The sequence below is a fragment of the Sceloporus occidentalis genome, unplaced genomic scaffold (genome assembly GCF_023333645.1).
Source record: "Sceloporus occidentalis isolate IW3139 unplaced genomic scaffold, rSceOcc1.0.p SCAF_8, whole genome shotgun sequence".
Classification (NCBI taxonomy): domain Eukaryota; kingdom Metazoa; phylum Chordata; class Lepidosauria; order Squamata; family Phrynosomatidae; genus Sceloporus; species Sceloporus occidentalis.
This window is the reverse complement of record NW_028316988.1, coordinates 16,577,638-16,599,683: the sequence shown is the minus strand read 5'-3', so window position 1 is coordinate 16,599,683 and position 22,046 is coordinate 16,577,638. Positions and strand designations below refer to the sequence as shown.

The window sequence follows — 22,046 nt, the reverse complement described above, 5'->3', positions numbered from 1 at the left end:
ATTCGTTCTTTTCATTCAAGCTCACTGATTTGGACCTGGGTGAAAATGTGCTTCTCCTCCCCGCTGCCACCCCTCTATTATTATTATTATTATTATTATTATTATTATTATTAGAGTTTATTTATATAGCCCCATAAGTTTTGCATGGCACTTTACAGAGTTATCAAAAACCTGCCGATAGCTTACAGTCTAAAATAACAAAGTGTAAAATATATTAAATAGACAATTTATACCAACAAGATAACTAAATAAAACTATAGACAAGCAATATACCCTTAGCTTACACATTGTAAACTGCTTAGGGGAGTGCTTAAGGGCACTGCTAAGCGGTATAGAAATGTACTTGCTATTGCTATTGTTACTGTTTGTCTGAATTATCAGAGATATCAAGTTACAGTCTGAAATGCTCCCGTAAACAACAAGTCTTTAGTTTGGACTTAAAATTAGCTAGAGAAGTAATAGTCCGTGAATATTTGGGGGGGTGGTTCCAGGAATAAGGAGCGGCGGGGGAGAAAGGATGAATCTGAACCTCTGCTTTTGGTCTCCTTCCCCACCACAACTGTATGCCTTCCATTTACCTGGAACTGCATCATGCTTACCCTGCAAATGTGCCAAAAGACCAGGTTTTAAGTGTTCTTGCTGCCAGGGAGAGCCAGCATGGTGTAGTAGTTTGAACATATGACTGGGACACTGGGAGACTGGGTTTTGAATCCCATATCAGCCATGGAAACCTACTGGGTGACCTTGGGCAAGTCGACACTCTCTCAGCCTCAGAGGATGGCAATGGCAAACCGCCTCTGAAGAAACTTGCCAAGAAAACCCCATGATGAGGTCTCCATAAGTCAAATAACTTGAAGGCACACAATAAGAACAGCAAACCCCAGGAAAGGCAGTATGTACAGAGATCTTGTACCACTTTTAAGACTAACTGAAAAGAAAGAAATTGACAGCATGAGCTTTCCTAGACCTCAGTCTAGTTCCTCAGATAGTTCTCCTTGGTTCTCTGAAGTCTGGTTCTTCGGGACCTGTCATTGGGAATACTTGCCATCATAGGGCTGGGAGGCAGTTCAGTTTCTCACTCTACACATGAGACATCACAGGTACATCCAAGCCCTCCACTGTATATGGGCTACATGTAGCTTCTTTGGAGATGTTGAAATAGTGCCAGAGTCATGAGAACCCATTGGTTCTTCATATTCCATGACATCAGATCCTTCAAAGAGAAATCATTCTGGCTTCAACCTGGGACTGGAGTTAAATTTAAGTTATATTCCATAGCTATGATTTATTTTAAATCTTTTATCTTGGTAGGTTAAGAGATCTTGTAGCCCCTTTCAAACTAACTGAAAGAAAGAAGATGGCAGCATGAGCTTTCCTAGTCTAGGAAAACTCATGCTGCCAACTTCTTTCTTCCAGTTAATCTCAAAAGTGCTACAAAATTTCTCTACAGACTGATTCTGCAGACTAGCACAGCTATATCTTTGAATCTTATCTTGGTAGGTTAGCTTAAAAAAAACCACTTGTGTAGAGATCAGTAGCTGATTAACATTCTTTTAATTTGCTGATAAAGATTCCAGTCATCTTACAGATAAAATGTACGATATACAATAAGCACAAAACAAAAAGAAAATACCTCAACACTTTAAATAATGATTTAGTACAATTCAGTTAGGATAGGGACACATGGTTTAGCTTCATATGTCTGATGCTTAAGATTTTTCATCTTCAGCAACAGCGTTTGCTTCAGTGTTATGACTCTACCTGAAATCAGGCAGCTGTTATCGCGTGTCAGATTGCAAGTCGGTGGTTGCCTGCTTTGTCTTACAGATTCTGGGACGAATTTCAAAATGTGATATAGTTTCCACACCTTGCACACTGACATTAACCTTAGGCATGGAACTGTGTCAGCAGTGCTACTTAGTTCACATATGTCATCCTGAAAATATGCACCACTGGAAAGGTTTTGGTTTTTTTTTTTTAACTTTATCTTGGAAAGGCTCTGAGGTTAAAATGAAGGGGAATGCTCTAAAGGAGAAAGTAATCAAATATTTTGCTTCCATAGTTTGGTAGCTCATAAGTATCCAGTCAGTGTTGAAGACAAGGTCATCAAAGTTAGGATTTTTAGCATAGTACGTAACCCTGATTTGTATTGCATTGGGTGCTGTGAAATTTCTTGGATGTAAAAACCTAAGATCTAGCCAGATTTTGATTGTCTGAACAAGAACTGGATCTTGTTAATTATTCTTAACATGCCCATTTGATTTTCAGATATAGCTGTCAGTTTACTTGACTCTCCGGCTATTTCTAGGGAAGACTCCTGGCATACTCTGTTGAGACACTTTATTCTCAATAGAGTCAACAGGGCTGGATGTTTTCAAAGGAAAGAGAAAATCTCAGATTATTAATGTTCATAACAATGCTGGACGAAATACCTTATCATTAGGACTTGGCTGAACCATTGCTGGAAAAAAATTGCTGTTACTTTAAAATGGTTGATGATCATAGGCTTCAGTAACCATAAAAACACAGCCATTATTGCGATGCCCTAACAAAGTCAGTGTTGGCAAAAGCTGGTAGGTATTTATTTCTGAATCTGGAGTTAAATATTATTCTTCTCTCTTCTTAGCACTCATGACAAATGTCATTATTGTGAAAAGTCTGGAAGATTCCAGCTGGCTTTTTCTGTAGATCCAAACGCAGAACACAAAGCTTGGGATGGCTATATAATAAATATAACGTTTCTCATAAATAGGAAACTTGAGGCTAAAGGCAGCTACATTCTCTTGCCTAAAGGAGACACACAGATTTCACTGTGACTTAAGTGCTTAAGGTGTCTTTCCATCAGCACTACCTTTGCTTCTTGTGATACACAGTCACCCCTTCAAGTTTGCGGACTTGAAAATCCGCGGAGGGGCGACTGCCATTAACCCCAATGGGGTGCATGCCCGTGGCATGCGCCCCACATGCACGCGCCCCACTCAAGCCTATGGGGCTTGAATATGCATGAGTTTTGGAACGTGTGTGGAGAGTCCGGAATGGATCCCTGCAATTTCCAAGGGGCGACTGTATTACAAAAATGAAGTTCTAATCATGCTGGTTATACACTCATCCCTCTGCATTTGCTGCGATTAGAGGCACAGGACCCCCTTTAATGTGGAAAAACCGCAAATAACAAAAACACTGTGTTTTTACCTGAGAAAACACCTCTCTAGGGATCTCTAGGTCCTCCAGTGCAACTTTGTGGTCAGCATCTGCCAGACATTGACCACAGAATTGTGCTGGAGGAGCTACAGATGCCTAGTGGGGTGTTCTAGGAATTTTGGTTAAAGTTGCGCTGGTGCACCTAGATATTCCTAGTGAGAACATACTAATAAAATCCGTGAATAATCAAATCCACAAAAGTCAAAGCCGCAAATGTGAATGGATGAGTGTATATTGGTACCCACAGTTGTCTGATTCAGTGATGGAAGAACAAAATGACGGAGTATACAGGCCATTGGTCTGATCCAGCTGTTGTTTTATTCTTATTTCTTTATGGGTCTTTCCCATTTGTGAAGTGTTACTTATGGTTCATTATTTTGGTCTACCAGTTCCAGAAGATTATTCGCTAGATTTTTGTTAAATTTAGAGTACGTGATGGATTAATACAGGAAAAAAATCACACGTAGTTACTGATCTCTTTCCTCCCTGTATAGAATTCACTCTAAGTACTTTGTCTTACTTTGATTTTTTGGCCTTTGGAAATCACTGGGCTTTGTGGAGTTCATACAGCTGTTTTGATGGAGAACTCCAGCAAAACAGATAAAGTAAATTTCAGTCACTGATGTGCAGATTAAAATACACAAACTAATTTCAGCTTTCTGTTTATATGAAACATTCCTTTAACATAGCCTAATATCAAGCACTTAGAGACTGTGGTAGTGGCTAAGAAATATAATGATGTCAAAACTCCTCTCTGATGAGAGAAACAGTAGGCTTAGCAGATGATATTTATTTAAAATTGACTTGATTCTTTGAACAAGGTTGCCTTCACAAACACTTCTTTTTCCCAGAAGGTTCAGGGCTTTGGGGGATCGACTGGCCACAGTTTCCCTATCCTACATTCGACATTACTAATGCTTTACCACCGTGTTAACTTCTGCATTCGACCATCTTTAAAAGCCCACCAAGCAGTCTCCACCCTGATGTCCCTACCATAAGGAGCTCCGCATATGCCACAGTTGCCCATCCCCATGATCCTCCTAAACTGATCTCTTGATACTGTTTTATAAGCGTTATAAGTTTCCTTTCTTAAAACAAAATCTAAGCCATGTGTCCCGCATAGCTCTATTAAGGATGACAGAACTTTGGAAAGCCACCTAGAAGTGCTAGTAATGTCATGTTCCCTAGAGTGAAATAGAATTGCTTCTCGAGCCCCACCAGAGAAGATTAGCAGAATTACATAAATGAATATTGGTTTAACTATCAGGAAAGATTCTTTTAGTATTTCTGATGGGCAGATCATAGAATGAAAGAGTTGGAAGAGACCCCTAGGGCCATCCAGTCCAGTCCCCTGCCATGCTCTAATACACAAAGTACTCCCTGAGACAGATGACCATCCAGCTTCGGTTTGAAAACCTCCAAAGAAGGAGAATCCACCTTACCCTGAGGCAGTATATTCCACTGTTGAACAATTCATACCATCAGGAAGGTCTTCCTTATGTTTAGGTGGAATCTCTTTTCCTGTAGTTTGAATCCATGGAGGTCCATAGTGACTACAGTCTGTGCAGTTATACTTGATGAATACATGCCACACAACAGTCAACTTTGTAACATCCATAGTGTCACAGTATTTTTGTGCTGCAGTTATAATCACTGTAGAGGAAATAATATTGTTAGTACTTCTGTGAGTATTCCCAGAAAGACTAATAGACCTTGAAAGAAATTGCACATGGCTAGGATGGTGTGCGAAATAAGAGGAAAATAATGTGTATCATAAACAAGGTAAAGGTCTTTACAGTTGTATGAGCATTTGCTTCATAGTCTTTCTGAAGAAGGCATGAGTTAGGCTGCTTTTTGTCTTTTGATCTGCACTTTTCAGCTTTCTTTATATTTTCCTATTTTATTTTGGCCAGCTTTGCACTAGTGAGGACTTCCACTCTCAAAGAGACCTTTGAGACTAACTGAGAGAAAGAAGTTGGTACCATAAGCTTTCTGACCAGATGCATCAGCTTTAAGTCTATGAAAGCTTATGCAAGGACTATATTTCATTCCTACTCTTCTTCCCACTCTTTTTCTGGTGGGCAACCACCTACTGTGCTTTCCTTCTCAAGTGGAAATTGCTTTCTTTTGTTTGGCTACTCCTGTCAAGGATTATACCAATGTGAGTCTTTGAAAATACAGTGTGGTTTGTTTAATGGATCTGACTTTGATTTTTTAGGAAAATAATCTATAAGTGTTGCGGCCTATAAGGTTCCGATCCTTTAGTTCGGTCAACTCCGGGGAGGATTTTCACTCTCAGAGAGGTAGCATGTTCTAATTGCAGCAAACTCCATGGATTCTTTCCAAGAGTTCACAGATGAAAATCAAGAGATGTGGCCAAGCAACTTCAGAGAGTGGTCCAGATTGTACAAGTTATTAATGAGGAAGGGCACACAAGCTAGAAGAGGCTGCAATGGTTTGCTTTTCCCTGAGCCTGCTGGAAAGAGTAGGACCCCATCTCCTTCTCATCTCTCCTCTCCGATGACTTGTATCCAAAATACTTTTGCATTTTGAATTCAGGTTGCAGCAATTGAAGTAAACTGGGGGGGTATAGAGGAAAGGAAGAGAAGGAGAGAGAAACTGGGACATTTTAAAAGCAGCTGAAAAAGTACAGTAATTGGAACTATCTCTTCAAATCAGGACAGTTGAAGGGTTGCTCACCACCTAAAGACATATAGGATGTAAATCCTCAAAGTGGAGACCAGCAAATGCTCTAATGTTCAGGTGCCTTCCCCTGCCATTAAGAGAGGAGCGATGCCACTCTTGCTACAGCTGGGAAGAAGGGGACATAGGCACTGTGGCAGCCATCTGTGTTGATCTCAGAAAGAAATGGTACGTCATGGATCTTGGCCTCCATTGGCAGCACAGCCATGTGCAGCATATCTCCTGTCAAATTTTATAGATGGTTCAGAACAAAAATTCATTCCCTTTCCAATAGGCCTCTTCTCTAATATTGAAAATATGCACCTTGGCTGGTTGAGCTATGGCCTTCACATTTTGTTCTAAAATATATTTTTGCTGGCATCCTAACCTGCGGTAAAATTGCGATGAATTAGAGGATTAGCATGGAGAAATATCAGACATGTGAATTCATCATGTGTTTTGCTCCTGTTCCATATGTTTCAAGTCATAAGACAAACTGGCTTTTAGAACCCAGCCTCCTGCCTCTCCTGAATTACAGTGCCTGACTCTGGACTTTAGGGTCTCCAACTGCACTTTCTATCTACCACTAGATATTCAAACCTTCAGTTGATGTCTTTGGGACTTGACACATGCTTGCCCATGTTTCTTGCTCTTTTCTCTCATATTGATTCTCCCTGCAGACTCTGAAGCCTGGGAGAGATCTGTACCCCTCCTGTCTCTGTGCTATAGTTTCCTAGCCTTTATGGTAACTCTATTCAAGGAATATTACTTCAGTATATGAGAAAGGATCTTCTTCTCATTGCATATAGTTTTTGTCTGAGTAAGTAACAGCCTTTGAAGAATAGAAAGGCAAGGAAGAACTGGATGAAAAAGAGCACCACCGACAGCTGAAATGCAAGTACCCCATTATAACTAGAACAGGGATAAAGATTGAACAGCAACCATTGAGTAGGAGCCAGAGCTTTCAGAGATGTGCAGTAATGACAAGGCAGGACTACACTGTCTAGATGACATCTGACATTGGGAATAGTGGGATTTATCTCATAAGAACTCAGTGAGATGCCCCATGCCCCAGTGTAAGAAGGCACTAGTTAAGTATATTGCATGTAAGACTGAAATGAGATGGAAGTGCTGGAGACTTGAATAATCAGCATTTTCTTGTGTAACTAACTGTACTTCCCTCAAAGTCTCTTTGGTTTTGGCACTGGAAATACCCATCAAAAACCTGTGGCTTGTTAAAACCAACCTCACATATTAGTGCATGTGAGCAAATGTTTGGAAATTGTATTTAGAATCAGCAGTGCCAACTGCACATAAAATATTCGTGGAAAGAATTTGCCATGACCAGAAAACATTTCTTTTTAAAAAACAACAACAAGTAGCCCATTTTAGTTGGCTGTTTGGAGTTCAGCTTATACTCTGAATTCTCCAGCTTCTTAGTTCATTGAAGGTTTGTGGGAGTGCATGTCTAAAACCATTGGTTAAGATATAAATTATCCCAAACTATATAAATATTGACAAAATCTGTTCATGTGCATACATTTATGTTTAAGAGCCTAATATGAGAACAGTGCGGATGCAATGTATTGAAGGTGCTGCTTACTCAAGGCTTCCGTGTGGGATTATGGGATAAAGTATGAAATAAGAACAGAAAGTGCATTCTTGCCACATTTGGGAACGACTGAGTTCTCTCTGTCTCTAATAGTATAATTTTTGTTATCAACAAAAAAAGAATGAAAGAAAATGGCATTCCTTATCCAGCAGCATATTCTTTCTAGGAGAATATTTTGGTGGGAGAAAAACATATGTCCATTATCTCTGCACCTTTTCTCCTCTGCATATTCCTAAATCCAGCCATCGCCATTAAACACATAAAGACCAGACCTATGTTTTATTTTGCATGGTACTGATGCCTTTACTGATGAAGATGCATCCCTCTTTAAGGTTTCGTGAAATTTTCATGTCTAATCAAACAGTTTGAAAGTATTTTATATAACTTCACTAACAAAAACAAAATCTTCCTGGATGGAGCACAACACTCACTTTAACTCTGCAAAACAAATAGAATTGCAATCTTCTGCAATACTCTTGTGATACACCATTTTAAACCCATAGAAAAATAAAACAGATGGTGTGCCCCTAACCTTTAAGTGGATACATTTATTCAGAAGCCAGTTTGTGTTTAGCTAACCCTTTGCCATCAAACAACTCTCTTTCCTTCCAGTTCTAAAAATCAGAACCAGACCAAATATGTAAGTGGATTCTTTTCACAAGATTCTTTGCAAATCTCTTCTTGGTATGCTTTGCCAAAGTGAACCTTTCTCGACTCTTGGCACTTTTTACAGTATCTAACCTAAGGCCTTGTTTAGCATCCAGTAAAACAAGTTGATTATTCTGTGCAGTGGTCCAGGTGAAGTACCATGTTTTACGAAATGCAAGGAGGGCAGGGAGGAAGAGGAAGTGGTCCAAACTACACATTACACATAAACTATGTGTAATGCAGCCCTAGTGGCTTCCTGGGCCAGGGGAGAATATGCCAGGATGCTTGGAGGAGAAAAAGAGCTGGTACTGCCTTAGCACCTGCCATTTCATTGTTGAAAGTTTGTCCCTCCAAAAACTTGTTTTCTCCAGTTGAAACTACTGTCAGGACTCTGTTGCATCTACTAGGGGTTCTAAATTATCTACTAGGGGTTCTCATTTCAGATAGCTTAATAATCACAGTTTAGAGCTAGTGGTAGATACAAAGTACTGGTATGTACTGCTTCTTTCTAATTTGATGGCACCTTTTCATTGGAAGCCATTTGTGTGAAGCTAAGGCAGTGGGCAGAACCATACAGTCTTTATTTGGGTCTGTACAGTCGTGTTAATGGTCCGGTTACAGTTCAATAATAGGCTGAACTAACAAAATGTGCACCTCTGAGATTTGTTGTGCAATTTTTCATAGCTGAAAAATAAAAAGTTCAGCAACGAAGTGCTTCCACTGCAAATCCCTTTGTTACATACTGATGTTGCTAATCATGCCTCCAGATTGGCTTGTTGATGTTTCGCAGCAGCACAGATGCTGCAAATCTGCATTTTGTAGTTTACTTCATGAGGACCAATTTGATACGGTTGTGTTAAAAGGCTTTTCCATCAACCTGTTGATTTCTATGGTATTTGCAGGCAGTAGCAGCGCAGGGGGGGTGGGGTAGGCTTTGTGTTTTGACATGTCTAACATTAGCCATTAGTCATTAATTATTCTGAAGTGGAACACTTGCTGCAGGGAGTTGTATTTAAAAATGTACCATGTCTGTTTTTTTGTCTGCTTCAAGTCTGCTTCATGATCTTTGTTTTCCAAAGGAATGCCAAGTGTTGGAAAACAGCACTTAAATGCGGCACTGTGAAAATTCTCTCCAGGCTTTATCCTGATGTGTGAATAGACAGCTTGTAACTGTCAGAACTTGCAGAATCATATGGATCCTCTTTTCTCTAGGCAACTATCGGGTCAATACTAAGGGCTGTCTTCCTATTCACGCTGTGTGTTGAATGATCAATATTAGGGGCTGCCTCCCTATTCACTTGTGTGTTGAATGACAGCGATGAGGGGTCTGGTTAGTCTATTCATACCCGATAAATCATGTGTTTGAATTGGTGTTTAATCTGCATAAATTCGTATATGGATAAGCAGTAATTCCGAAGTACAAAGGCACTTTTTGACTTCCTGAACATGACTCACATGGACCCGACTGTGTCCCATTCATTGCCTATTTCAGTGCTGCATAGCCCAGGAACCCTGTGCATAAGAGTTTTTATTTGCTAGCCACCTTGGGTCCCACCATGGCAGAAAGGCAGCATAGAAATTAAAGAAATAAAATACATAAATAGGATTCGCTTTTTGGTTTCTCTGCTTGGTGTGACAGGGAATACATAGAGAAAGGGTTACACCCATCACTGCCTGCAGGGAGGCAAAGAATTACGTGACAAGGTGCCTACTCTGGCCCTTCCTTCAGTTATTCTCTCTGCCTGGCCCAGAACAGAGAAACTTCTGCAAGCTCTTTTGTACGTTTTCTGGGTTGTCTATGTTGGCAATTTCTGTAACCTTTTCTCTTGTCAATGTATGCACATCTAAACTTTTGTTCTTACCTTCCTGTTAAGAAAACTCCTCTGACTTGCTCCAGCTGGAATCCTGTGCTGATGTCACTGTGCTGGCATTGGCAGCAGTGGCACAACAAGGAGAGAAAAGGCCATGGGCACAGTAGCAGTGAGGAAAAGCACATCTAGTAATCGGGAGGGAAGGCTGCTGCTTCTGAGTTGCCTGTTTCTGCCAAGCTTGGCGTCCAGGTGGGTCTTGAAGCCAGAGTGTTTTAGGAAGGCTGGCTTCAAAAATCACTGTCCTGTGCCACAGACTGCTTTCCAAGCTACCCTTCCCTAAACACTCTGGCATTGAGGACATACCAGGGAGCCGGGCTTTGCAGAAACAGGCTGCTGATAGCTAGCAGCCTTCCCTCTTAATAATAACAACAACAACAACAATAAATTTATTTATATACCGCCTTTCCAAAAAGATCAAAGCGGCTCTTGACTTAAGTTACAACAACTTTATCTTCCCTGACTACCACTGAGCACTCCTGCAAAACATGCAGCTGCTAATACAACAGTGTAAGTCATCAGTACATGCTGCGCCGACAAGATTCTTGCCCTTCTCTCCCGTTTCCTCGTAGATCCAGTAGGGAAGGACACACATTGATGCTAAAAGAGAAAAAGAGGAAATCTTCCTTGGAGTAAGGCAGGTTCAATCACGTTGCTGGCCTAAGCAAGAGTACACCTTACTTCTTGTTTGCAATACACAATGCCTGTCCTATTAATTGCCTTTCTTTAAATGTGTCTGTTGACCAAAAGCAACATGACAAGAGAAAATTGATCAGTTTTTAATCAGTTGTTTTCTTTAAAACATGTGGCTTTGTTTTTAGCTCAGGTTCATTGTTTGCAAGTTCCACAGGGGAAAGAATCTGCTACTAGCGGTGTAGTTCTTTACTTCCAAGTTAACAAAAGGAAGTTGCAAAGTTAACTTTCTAAAAATAGAGACTTCTGTTATCTCTCCCTTATATGGCTTCTCTAATGACTACTTCCCTGTTCATTCAAAAGGACTTTTCTGATCTCACATCCAAAAGATCTCAGCAGCTGAAATAATTCTATGTATTTATTGAAAATCATGAGCTTAAATGTAAAGACCTCATCCCATAAAATGTTTACTTTTAGCCCTGTAATTTTCCATGCTTATATTGCATTTCTAATTCAATATTTTCCAGAGGCTCCAACAAATCAAGCCCAAAATCAAGAACATGAAAATAAATGGACAGAGATAGAACTACAGAAAATAAAAAAGTTAGCTTGATACTAGTTTCATTGTCATGGCTCTGTTCTGTGATGCTTTAAAAAAGGACTCAATGGTCATAATTCTGTCAAGAAGAAAACCTCACTGCTATGGTTTCCTATGGGGAAATCATGACAGCCAAGCCTATTTTAAATTTGTAGTAATGTTTGCTCTTCAGAGTGTGATGAATTTTGTGATTCCAAACAGGAGAAATATCTTTGCATAGGATACACTTTGTAAGGACAAATTACTAAGAAATAGCTATCTTCCGATTCCAATAAACACTGCAAATCATTGCATTTGTTATTTTAAAATGCAGAAATTTTACATAAGTGTTTAGAATTTGCCATCTTTCTTTTACCTATCTATATATGTAGACTTTTCTCTGCCAGTACTGTTTTCTAGTCATATGGCACCAGATTAAAGCAAGAAATCTGGTCATGATTTCTTTTTTGCACTTTCCTTTGACTGATCCCATTCATTTGGCCACTGGGGTGGCATTATAAATTACATGTCGCACATTCTTGTTGGTTTGGCAAAAGTCCACCCTCAATTTGCCATTAAAATACCCCACGTCCTACCAAGACTAACCAGTCTGTTGATTCATCTCAGCAGAAAAGTTTCCCTTGCCCCTTCATTCATGGAAAACGTGGTCCAAATTTCTGCAAACCAAGAAAGCCACAGACTTTTTGGCTTCCTTTTCTGACTCTGAGCTAACCTTTTGAAAATGGAGCCTCTGGTTTTGCAGTCTGCTGAGGCAGTGATTTTTTGGGGGGGTTGACCAGTCAACGATAAATTGATAAGTTGCTCTTTCTTGGTGTCCCATGTGTGATTTAATGCGCTACGACGTTGCAAATTGATGTGGAAAGGGTTGTAATGAATTAAATCTATTAAGACACAGCATATTTTTTGTCTCTTCTGGTTTTCCTATCAGGCACTGCAATTACTTCTCCCTTGGATAAAATAAGAAGGCAGGGGAGAGATTACATTCTGTGCTGTAGCGCTTGAGTGTGCCAATTATGGCAGGCCTGTTGCAAGAGCCAAAAGAGAGGATTACTACTTGGAAATAATGGGTGCTTTACCTGTGTCCCCAGGTAAATTCTGACCAATATTCTCAAACAACATTTTTCTACAAGAGACAGCTAAGTGTTATGTAGTGATCACTTTGGGCAGTGAGCGTAAATATGTAACCAGGACAGTGCTCTCTCTCCTTTCCTTCAAGGATTATCTCCCACTTCTGCGTCTTTAAATCTAATTACTGTATACACTTGTGTACAAGTCGACCTCATGTATAAGTCAAGGGAAGCTTTTAGGGCCAAAATCATGGATTTTGATACGACCTGTGGATAAGTCGAGGGTCAAACGTAGGGGCATGTAACAAAGGATATAAAGGAGAAAACACCACTTCTTTCCCTCCATCCTCCTCCTCCTCTGGACCTCTCCCAACCAGCTAACACCACTTCCCTGGTCCTGGAGGAGACGGTTTTAACACTGGATTGAGAAGGGAAGGAACTGCAAGGGAATAGGGTGTTTGGTGGGGAGATGGGTCTAAAGGGGGGAAGGCTGGGGAGAGAAGGTTTTAACTTGGATTGAGAAGGGAATCTCCTCTTTCACACACATTCTCTGCCTCAGCAGCTCTTTCAGAAATCACTGCCAAGGTACCAGGAGTGGGGCATTGAGCGGTGCTTCTTTCGGGACCTTTCTAAGCAATATTACTGTATTGACCCATATATGTCAACCTAGGATTTTAGGGTCAATTTTGGGGGTGTACATTTTTCAACATACAGTCGGCCCTCCTTATCCACAGATTTTTTTATCCACGGATTCAAGTATCCACGGCTTGAAACTACTCAAAAAGGTATAAATTCCAAATCTCAAACCGTGATTTTCCATTTTATATAAGGGACCACCATTTTGCTATACCATTGTATTTAATGGGACTTGAGCATCCACAGATTTTGTTATCTGCGGGGGATCCTAGAACCAAACCCAGCAGATAACAAGGACCTACTGTGTAGTTGAGTATGTACGGTAGCTTGCTTTTTAGCTCTGTTAATCCATGATGGTATTCCAGTGGCATCTTTTTGTAGGGTCTGGATTCTCAGAAGTGCATTTTTCTCAGTCCCAGTAGCCTACAGATCATTGACTGCTCTGTGGTGAGGGATGAAGGTCGTTGCTTGAGTCACTGAACTTCCTTTCTCAAGCCCATTGAACGTATTATAGTGTGGGGAGGGCCAACACCAAGTAAGTGTCCTGGTATACCCTTCCTGTTGAGAGTTGCATTTCCCACAAATTCCCTTGTTGTTCACTGCAGCAACCACAGATTCCCTTCTGCCAAGTTATTTCCTCTCCATTCTTGCTACTCCTCCTACCAATTAATTGAATTTCAGAGTGTCAGGACACAGTGGTTCCTTCCCGCAGGTGATCATTGGCCTGAGTTTGTTACACACTAATGAACGTTGCTTTGCTGCCCACATATCCCCAGCTAGGAGTCTGGCTTAAATAACAATGGAGAAGTGTTTGTGTAGATGGAAAATAGTTTTGCCGATGGAAACAGCTGCCCATGAGCTCACTCTCTGGAAAGCCTCCGGATGGCTTCTCATCTTATGGAGCTTCTCCCTCCACCCATCACCTCCTCTTCTTTGCACAGTAGCATATTGAAGAGCCAGGAGTTTAGAAAACTAACCCTTGGAGTGCTTTCTTTGGCACCCCAACAGCCTTGGTTTTGCCTGTTGCAAAAGATACGCATCAAGCAGTTCTGTCCATTCTCGGGATCGTTCAGAAATGTACTTTTATTTTGGAACATTCTCTTTCCGTAAAATAAACTCCATCAATCCCCGTGGGACAGGACTTCCAAACTGGAAGAACTGGAACGAGAGCTGTGAATGACAAAACCTCCTCCACAAAAGGACTTCCTTCTTTCGTAGAAGTTCTGGTGTTACATATGGTGTTTTTCATTTCCTGGGGTTTTGCCACTCGGCTGAAAAAAACACTCCACAACTTACCACAGGGAGAGTTTGTGGCTTTGGAGCAGCATGGAGCATTCTGGCTCCAGCCAGCAATGGCTCCAGACACTGTCTTCTTCCCAGAGGCCCACCCAATTTACTAGCCCATGAGTTTGAATTTATTTCATTAAATGACAAAATTGAATGGCTTCACTCAGGTTAGATGCTACACTGTGAAACCAACTCCCTGGTGTTCCAGCCTTCAGTTTGCTATAGAGCTTTATCCTGTCCACCTTCCCTTGGGAGCAGGAGCCTTTTGTGGTGTAATTTTATGCTTCTTTTTTGTCACGACTTTATGGGCAGTTTAGCATAGGATCCAGATCCAGGAAGGAAGTGTCTTTTCTTGGCTTCACAAGTTCATAAATGATAAAAGGTGGTCCTTTTAAGAGACTTTGAGGTGTTGGCAGGCAGGATCACACCCATTTTTGTGCCTTGTGGCCCCTTGACAGCAGAGGGACCACACAGTGGCACCTGCTCATCACCTGCCCACATACCCATGTGGTTGTCCCCCATCTGCCATCCTGTGGTTACCCACCAAGTAGACCAGGAAGTTGCGGTTTGTCAACTAACAAGTGAGTCAGTTGATACCTGGATCTGGACCCATGTGGATGTCAAGTCTGTCTTCAGCTGTAGCCAACAAAAATTGTGGACTACCTTCTTCCAACAGAATAGTTTTGTCTGTGTTTCTGTGGATATGCAGAATAGTACTCAACCCTGAAGGCCCTTTCTGTCTTCAGATGAGAGAAATGAATGCCTGTACCCACTAAGAGAAGCAGGTGCCTCATGCTAGGGAAGAGGGAAAAGCAGAGAGGTATCACAAATGAAGGAACACACTACAACTTGTGATTGTTCAAAGGGAAGACAGAGGGGAGGGGAAACCTCTCTCTCTGTGTGCCCACTCAGGTCTGTGCCCATTGGATTTTTTTAAAAAAACCTTTGCATCAGTAAAAGCAGTCTTGAAAATTAATCCTAAACATCTTAGACTTGTCTAGGCAGGTGCTCCCAAGTCTGGATGCCAAACTGAAAGACTGCCAGTGTTGCCACAGCAACATTTCTCACTAGCCATGCTTCTTTTCAGTACCAGATTGTGGATGCTGAAGCTGCAGTCGTAGTGAGAAGTCACCATGGGAGCCGCCTGGGCTGAAGGAATTCCCTTTGGTGTCCAGATCTGCCAGATTAGATCATATTCCTTTATTTTGTTCTCTCACTCCTTTTCTGTATTGCTCTTTTTCTTGAACAGCCTTCCTCTCTGTAACAAGCAAAGTGCCCTCCTTTAAAAGGGGGGGAAAAGTCTGAAAAGCCTCTTAGCAGAAAAGCCAAGGTAACAGCTATTCTGCATTGATTTCACTTATTAATTGCCCATGTTTCACTGATGTGTAAGAACTGTTTACTCTGTGTTCATATTATACTTTCTTTGGGTTGCCTTACATGCTACCTTTAGTCAGGTGATCGCCCCTGCCTTAGTGATTCTTTGAATATTGTTCCAAAAACAATATACTGTTTCCACCCACTTGGTTCACTTTTGTTCCAAGCATCTTGGAACTATTATTTTCTCTGGAATCGTTCACTTTCTTCTGCTTATCCAGTGCTTTGTATACCCGAGTTTTACCCTACCCATTTTTTCATGCTAAGAAAACACGTTAAATTGGTCCTGTATATTGGTACTGAATGCTCAGGAAATTCCACATTGTTTACTTCTACCGACAGAAATTGGTTCCCTTATCCCTTCATTATACATCGCTGCATCTCTCTTGTCGGGCTCCCTTTTTCCTCAAGCCTTTTTCAAGGAGCCATGAATGGTGTTGACTGTCATGAACTTATTCTAATGTGTAGTTTGTCAGGCAATTACATCGTTTCCCAAGCAAAAATGAGAGCGAAGACAATAATTTATGTCCTGAAGGGCCAACATAATTATCATGTATCTTAGAATCATTTTCTCTCTTTAATTATTGCAGCTTTTGCAGTAAAAGAGAATGACCTCTTCTGACATAGTTGAAGAATGACCTCTTCTGACATAGCTTTGGACATATTCATTGATTCATTGACCTCAGTGGATGACCTACGCTGGGAGCTGGACAAAGGAAGTGTGTCCCTGCTGGTTCATTCTGGCTTTCCTTGCTAGGATGAGACTTGGAAACCCAAAGGTGGTGCTGGGGGACTCCTGTTCGATCCTCTGGCCATTGGCCTGTGGGATCCCTCAGGGTTCAGTTCTCTCCCCTATGCTATTTCACAGTTACATGAAACCACTGGGAGCGGTAGTCCAGGATTTTGGTGTATGGCGGTCCTTGGTATGCAGATAATACCCAGCTTCTTCTTCCACAAGCCAAGAAAGCTGTTTTGGGCCTAAATCAGTGTCTGTCTACACACCTGGCTTTTAAACTATTACAGCCACAAAGGGTGCCTTTGGCAATATTTAGTACATGATGATGCCTCCAACCCATAGCTGCTGTGTTTGTGGTTAGAGCATCCCTTTTCATTGACGGGGGGAATCGTGAATATGAATATTAAATATTCCTTGGTGTTACACGATTGTAATGTTTGTATTATCTCTATAGCTGATACTATGATATGATGGATATAATCACCTCATGATAGAAAGCAGGCATTTAGCTTATGTAGAATAAAGGTATAGCCCCTAAAATGACTTCTGCTTCTATCATTCAGTATGATGGAAGAAGACAAACAATCCTAGTATTGTGTGAGGACAGCAAAGATATTTCATACAGACATGCAGCCAAAGTAAAGAGCCAGGAAAAAAAACCTGCAGAGGACGTTCCCAGAAAAAAGAACTGTCTCAGACTGATAGGAAACTTTCTTACCCACACGAGATTTTTAAAAATGATCAAAGACACATGTAAGACACAGAAAAACAAGCATATTTTAATCTTTGTGTAAACTTGCCCTAAAGTTGCAAATCTAAGCATGTTTGTAGAGAGAATGGTGAGTATGACTCACATGTGCAAAGGGAACATACTTCCAAGAAAAGTTTGAATTTGTATCATGTAGCATTTTGCATCGTTTTCAAAACGTTCAGTATCTCTACTGTGCCACCTGGTTTTGCTTCGCTTCCCTTTGCTGCTCACAAAATTACATCACTGAGGACTGAAGATGGCAATCTAAAAAAATTGCTGGATGCTGAAGTACACATGAGGACATTTTGTCTGAAGAGAAGAATGTCCATTTCCCAGATGGAATGCCTCCATTTCTTTCTTTTTTTCTAATTTGGAAATTTCTAGTATTAGTTTATTTTTTATCCACAGATTACAATTCAATCAGCCCTCCCTATCCATGGATTTGTTAATCCATGGATTGAAGCACCCATGGCTTGCAGATGTTTTAAAAATATATAAATTCCAAAAATCAAACAATGACTTTGCCATTTTATATAAGGGACACCATTTTACTATGCCACTGTATTTTAATAGACCTGAGCACCCATAGATTTTGTTACCCACAAGGGGTCTTGGAGCCAAACCCCAGCAGATAACAAGGGCCCACTGCATCTATTCCAAAAGCTGTTTTTATGTTCAGTATGCAATATAATACATTGTGTTATATTACAGTGATCCATGCCTCATATTATCCAGGGATGGACCCCCCCCCCCCCAAGATGTGCTCCAGAGCCCATGTTTTGTGATGGCTAGCCTCTACGCTTCCTTAGACTAAGTCTAAGGAGTCTGCGTTTCACTTTCACAGCTGCTGTTCCTGTTATTTTAGTCGTGGGATTTATCAAGAGAGTTTGATGCGATAAAACCACACGACTACAGCGTTAGGAGCCAGCACTGTGTTTCTGAAATCTTAGAGTGTTCTTTCCAAGGCAGGGCAAGAAAACATGGGGGAAATGTCATTTTAATCAAAAATGCATTCTCTCTCCAAGAAGAAAAAGACAGAAAGAAAATGGAAAGTTTAATGTGGAAATGTAGCAGTATTTGTTTTGGGGGGTTTTAAAGAAACTACAGGTTATTTCCTGAACAACACTTTTATTGTATTGCACAGCGGGAAAAGCTGTAAAAGCTCTGTATTTGACACATAAAGATTTCAGAAATGTTTCATTATTCCTAAGGTGGCCATTCACACCAAGAAAGGAAATGCAAAATTGCAAGAAGGGAGACACCATGTTGTAACTGAATGCTGGACTAAGGTGATAAGAATCCAGGGTTCAAATCCCCACTCAGCCATGGAAACCCACTGGGTGACTTTGGGCAAATCACACACCCTCAGCCTCACAGGAGGGCAATGGAAAACTCCCTCTGAATAATTTTTTCCAAGGAATGCTATGATAAATTTGCGACGGGTTGACTGTCTGTCTGCCTATCTATCTATGAGTCTATTTTTCTATCCACCCATCTCTCAGTATCAAATTCTGTAGCGATCACTGTAATTCAAATACGAATGCAATAAATCTCATTATAGTGGGGGCGATCAACTTAAAGTTCCTTTCTCCCCCTTGTTTGTTTCTTTTTATACTAAATGCAACACCACAGGAACTGTGGCTTAAAAGATTGTAAGAGTACTAAAAAGGAATGCATGATGATGATCAGCATATGCCCATTCATTTGTGTATGAATGGCTAATTGGGGACCTTTGGCATTCTTGTGGAGGAAGAGTCATAGAGTTGGAAGAGACCCCAAGGGCCATCCAGTCCAATCCCCTGCCATGCAGGAACTCACAGTCAAAGCATCCCTGGCAGATGGCCATCCAGCCTCTGTTTAAAGACCTCCAAAGAAGGAGACTCCACCACTTTCTGAGGAAGTGTCTTCTACTGTTGAACAGTTATTACCATCAGCAAGTTCCTCCTAATGTTGAGGTGGAATATCTTTTCCTATAGTTTGAGTCCATTGTTCCAGGTCCTGTTCTCTGGAGCAGCAGAAAACAAGCTTGCTCCATCCTCCATATGACATCCCTTCAAATATTTAAATAGGGCTATCGTATCACCTCTTAACCTTCTCTTCTCCAGGCTAAGCATACCCAGCTCCCTACATTGCTCCTCATAGGGCATGGTTTCCAGATCCTTCACTATTTTAGTTGCCCTCCTTTGGACACATTCCAGCTTTTCAACATCCTCTTTGAATGTTGATGCCCAGAACTGGACACAATATTCCATTAAGAGAATCTGGTTGGACTCCATTCTCCTTTACTCCATTCTTTGTTTCATGATTCAGTACATAGATTTAAAACGATAAAGGGCAGGCCATAGCGTTATGAGGTGGTGGAGAACAGAACTGTTTGTGGCTTGGATATTGAATTGTGCTCCCCAAGATCATCTGATATGCATAGTTTGAGAGAGGACACAGTCCTAACACCCGTGTTAAGCTGCCTATCTAGCCAATTTCCCAAATAACTGGGGAATACAGAGCATTAGGCAGCCTTGACACTAGGGCATTGCAGAATGGCATGCTTCTTGCACACTTGCCAGAAAGGTTAGCCATCATAATAGTATCCAAAAAACGTTAATAGCGTTAAAGAAGTGCATCTGTGAGGCTAATTCTGGTAGCATCCAGTTAATAAACGTAAGTCATGGGATTTCTGCTTTCTCTTGTTGATAGCTGTTTGCAATAAAGAAAAGACCCTTGACACGATAGTTTGCATATGTTAGAATTTTATATTACTGGATTTATTTATTTTTAATCATTCTGTTTCAAACGTATCCTGCTTGATCAGCCTGACAGCAGATCTTTAAAACAGCACACATTATATAAACTGTATTGTTCAGCGCAATCGCTCAAAATTGTAATTATAATATAGTAGCAGCCATAGTCATACCAAGAAAGTCAAGGAGCCAAAAGTCTTCAGAAAAAGGAAAATTGACACACTTAAAAAAAAAACAACAAGTCAGCATAGACTGGATTTTCCGGAGAGTTAGGGCAGAGATTCGGTTCATCAGCTGAGAAAGTCTTGAGATGTTACTCTGACTTACATCTAGAAACTGGAGAATAACTGCCATCCATGAAATAAAATATCTAGTTGAGGCTTCCACTGTGTTGCTAAATATTTCCCTAGTAAGCATACCATGGACATAGATTGTTCAGCAGCTGCAGTGTCATTTCATCCATTGAGAGTTTAGGTTTTCTGAATATTTCCATTGACAACAGCTGCTTCTGTGTACATGCTAACTCTCCGGTTTGCAAAGGTTGTTCATACACATGCACAGTTGTCAGTGTATTATGTTCCTTAAGGAGTCATTTAACTTTAAAAGACAAATGAGTTAAGTGGAAATGAATTAACCTTAAAATAGTTACAATCCAGAATGATGGTGCAGGTACCTAGTAAAAATCAGTTCTCTTCCAGTGCATTGCAGTTTCAACAGAATGCATTGAAAAGACAGGATAATGGCGTTATTGCCAAAGTCTGTTATGGACCCTATAAATGACAGCATTTTACAACATTGTTTTGCAATAAAAATGTCAAGATCTGTAAGAACTGGATAAAGCATACTCTGTTCCAAAACACAAAGCAGGGTTTCAGCTGTGAGATTCTCAATAAAATAAATTAAATAATCATATAAAGGAATAACTTAGACCTTTGCAGTCAAGCTTGAAAAATGAAAATGCATGTTTCAATTTTAGATTATGTAATGCGACATCCTTCACAAATCTTTGCAACCATATTCTTTTTGGACTAATCCGAAGTAGTGATGTGGGCAAAGAAAGGAAACTACGTGGAATATTTTCCTGGACAGTTTTGGGAAAAGCTAGATTGGGCGGTTTGGTGAATCAGAGGCCCTCAAGAGTCTTTGTCCCATTAGTTGCATGTGTTTCTGCAAAAGGCTCTTTCCAGAATAGTATTAGCTGGCGACCAATATGGAAAACCAATAAAATGAGTCAGGACCAGCCTAGGACCTCCAGTGGATAACCTGAATATCCTTCCTTTTGAGTTTATTGAATGCTAGAGATCACTTCTTAATTTATATTTAAATCCTTCTGATTTAATCAAAGTTAATTTGCTTCCTTCCCCCTCCTTTGTAGTACTAGTTTAAGCGAATAAAATAAACTGCAAGGATAGATTGAGCCTTAAATGCTATTTCCAGATTTCCACTTTAATAGCCAAGGAGACTGACTCAAAAAAGAAGAAGAAAGGGGGAGGTTAGATTTTCCTATGCTTGTGAACTCTGTAAACATGGCCAGTCCACGTGTTTGTGGTGCAGGAGGGAGAAGAAGCCACACTCAATTCATACTCTATTCCATGCACATGGCTCTCCTGGCTTTTAGGATGACCTGAAGTGGCCTTCCTCAGCCTAGGTGGTTGATTCTGGGCATTATAGTCCAATATTTCTGCAGAGCACGAAGTTGGAGAAGCCTGCTGTATTGTCTGATTCTTGTGGCTGAGATTCAGGAAGACAGACATATGCAAAAAGTTTCATCAGGCACAATAATTTTTTAAAATCCTTTTCTGAATGGCAGATTCTTCTCTTAAGTGAAGAATTGCTGTGAGTTCAAAGATTGATTTGCTAACGGAATCTGCTGTTGGAAAAAGTTATGTCCAAACCCCGCTTGTAGACACAGAATGAGTGGCATGGTTATCGAAATCCTATTCTCTAACAAGACTAATGACTGCCAGTTAAATTTCTTTGGAAGCTCTCCATTGAAGTTGTCAAGCAACAGTCAGAAGACTTCCTTGGATTATGTCACTTACGTTACGAAGAGAAAGATTTCAAAATGTCAGGAGCAAAAGAGCATGGACAAAGCAGATATTCCTGATTTTTCTGATCGTTTCTCAACTCTGTTCACTTCTTTGATATTTGCCCATACCTCAACGTTTTTAATTTTTAAAACATTTCTTGATAGAGCCAAATTCTATAGGTTTGC

The 22,046-nt window shown here is 40.6% G+C and overlaps 1 protein-coding gene across 2 annotated transcripts in view; it reads left to right on the top strand.

Annotated features, from left to right (window-relative positions):
* Positions 1-22,046, top strand: part of LOC149308056 (ras-specific guanine nucleotide-releasing factor RalGPS1) — a 140,817-nt gene that overhangs the window by 73,796 nt on the left and 44,975 nt on the right. The window lies entirely within an intron of this gene.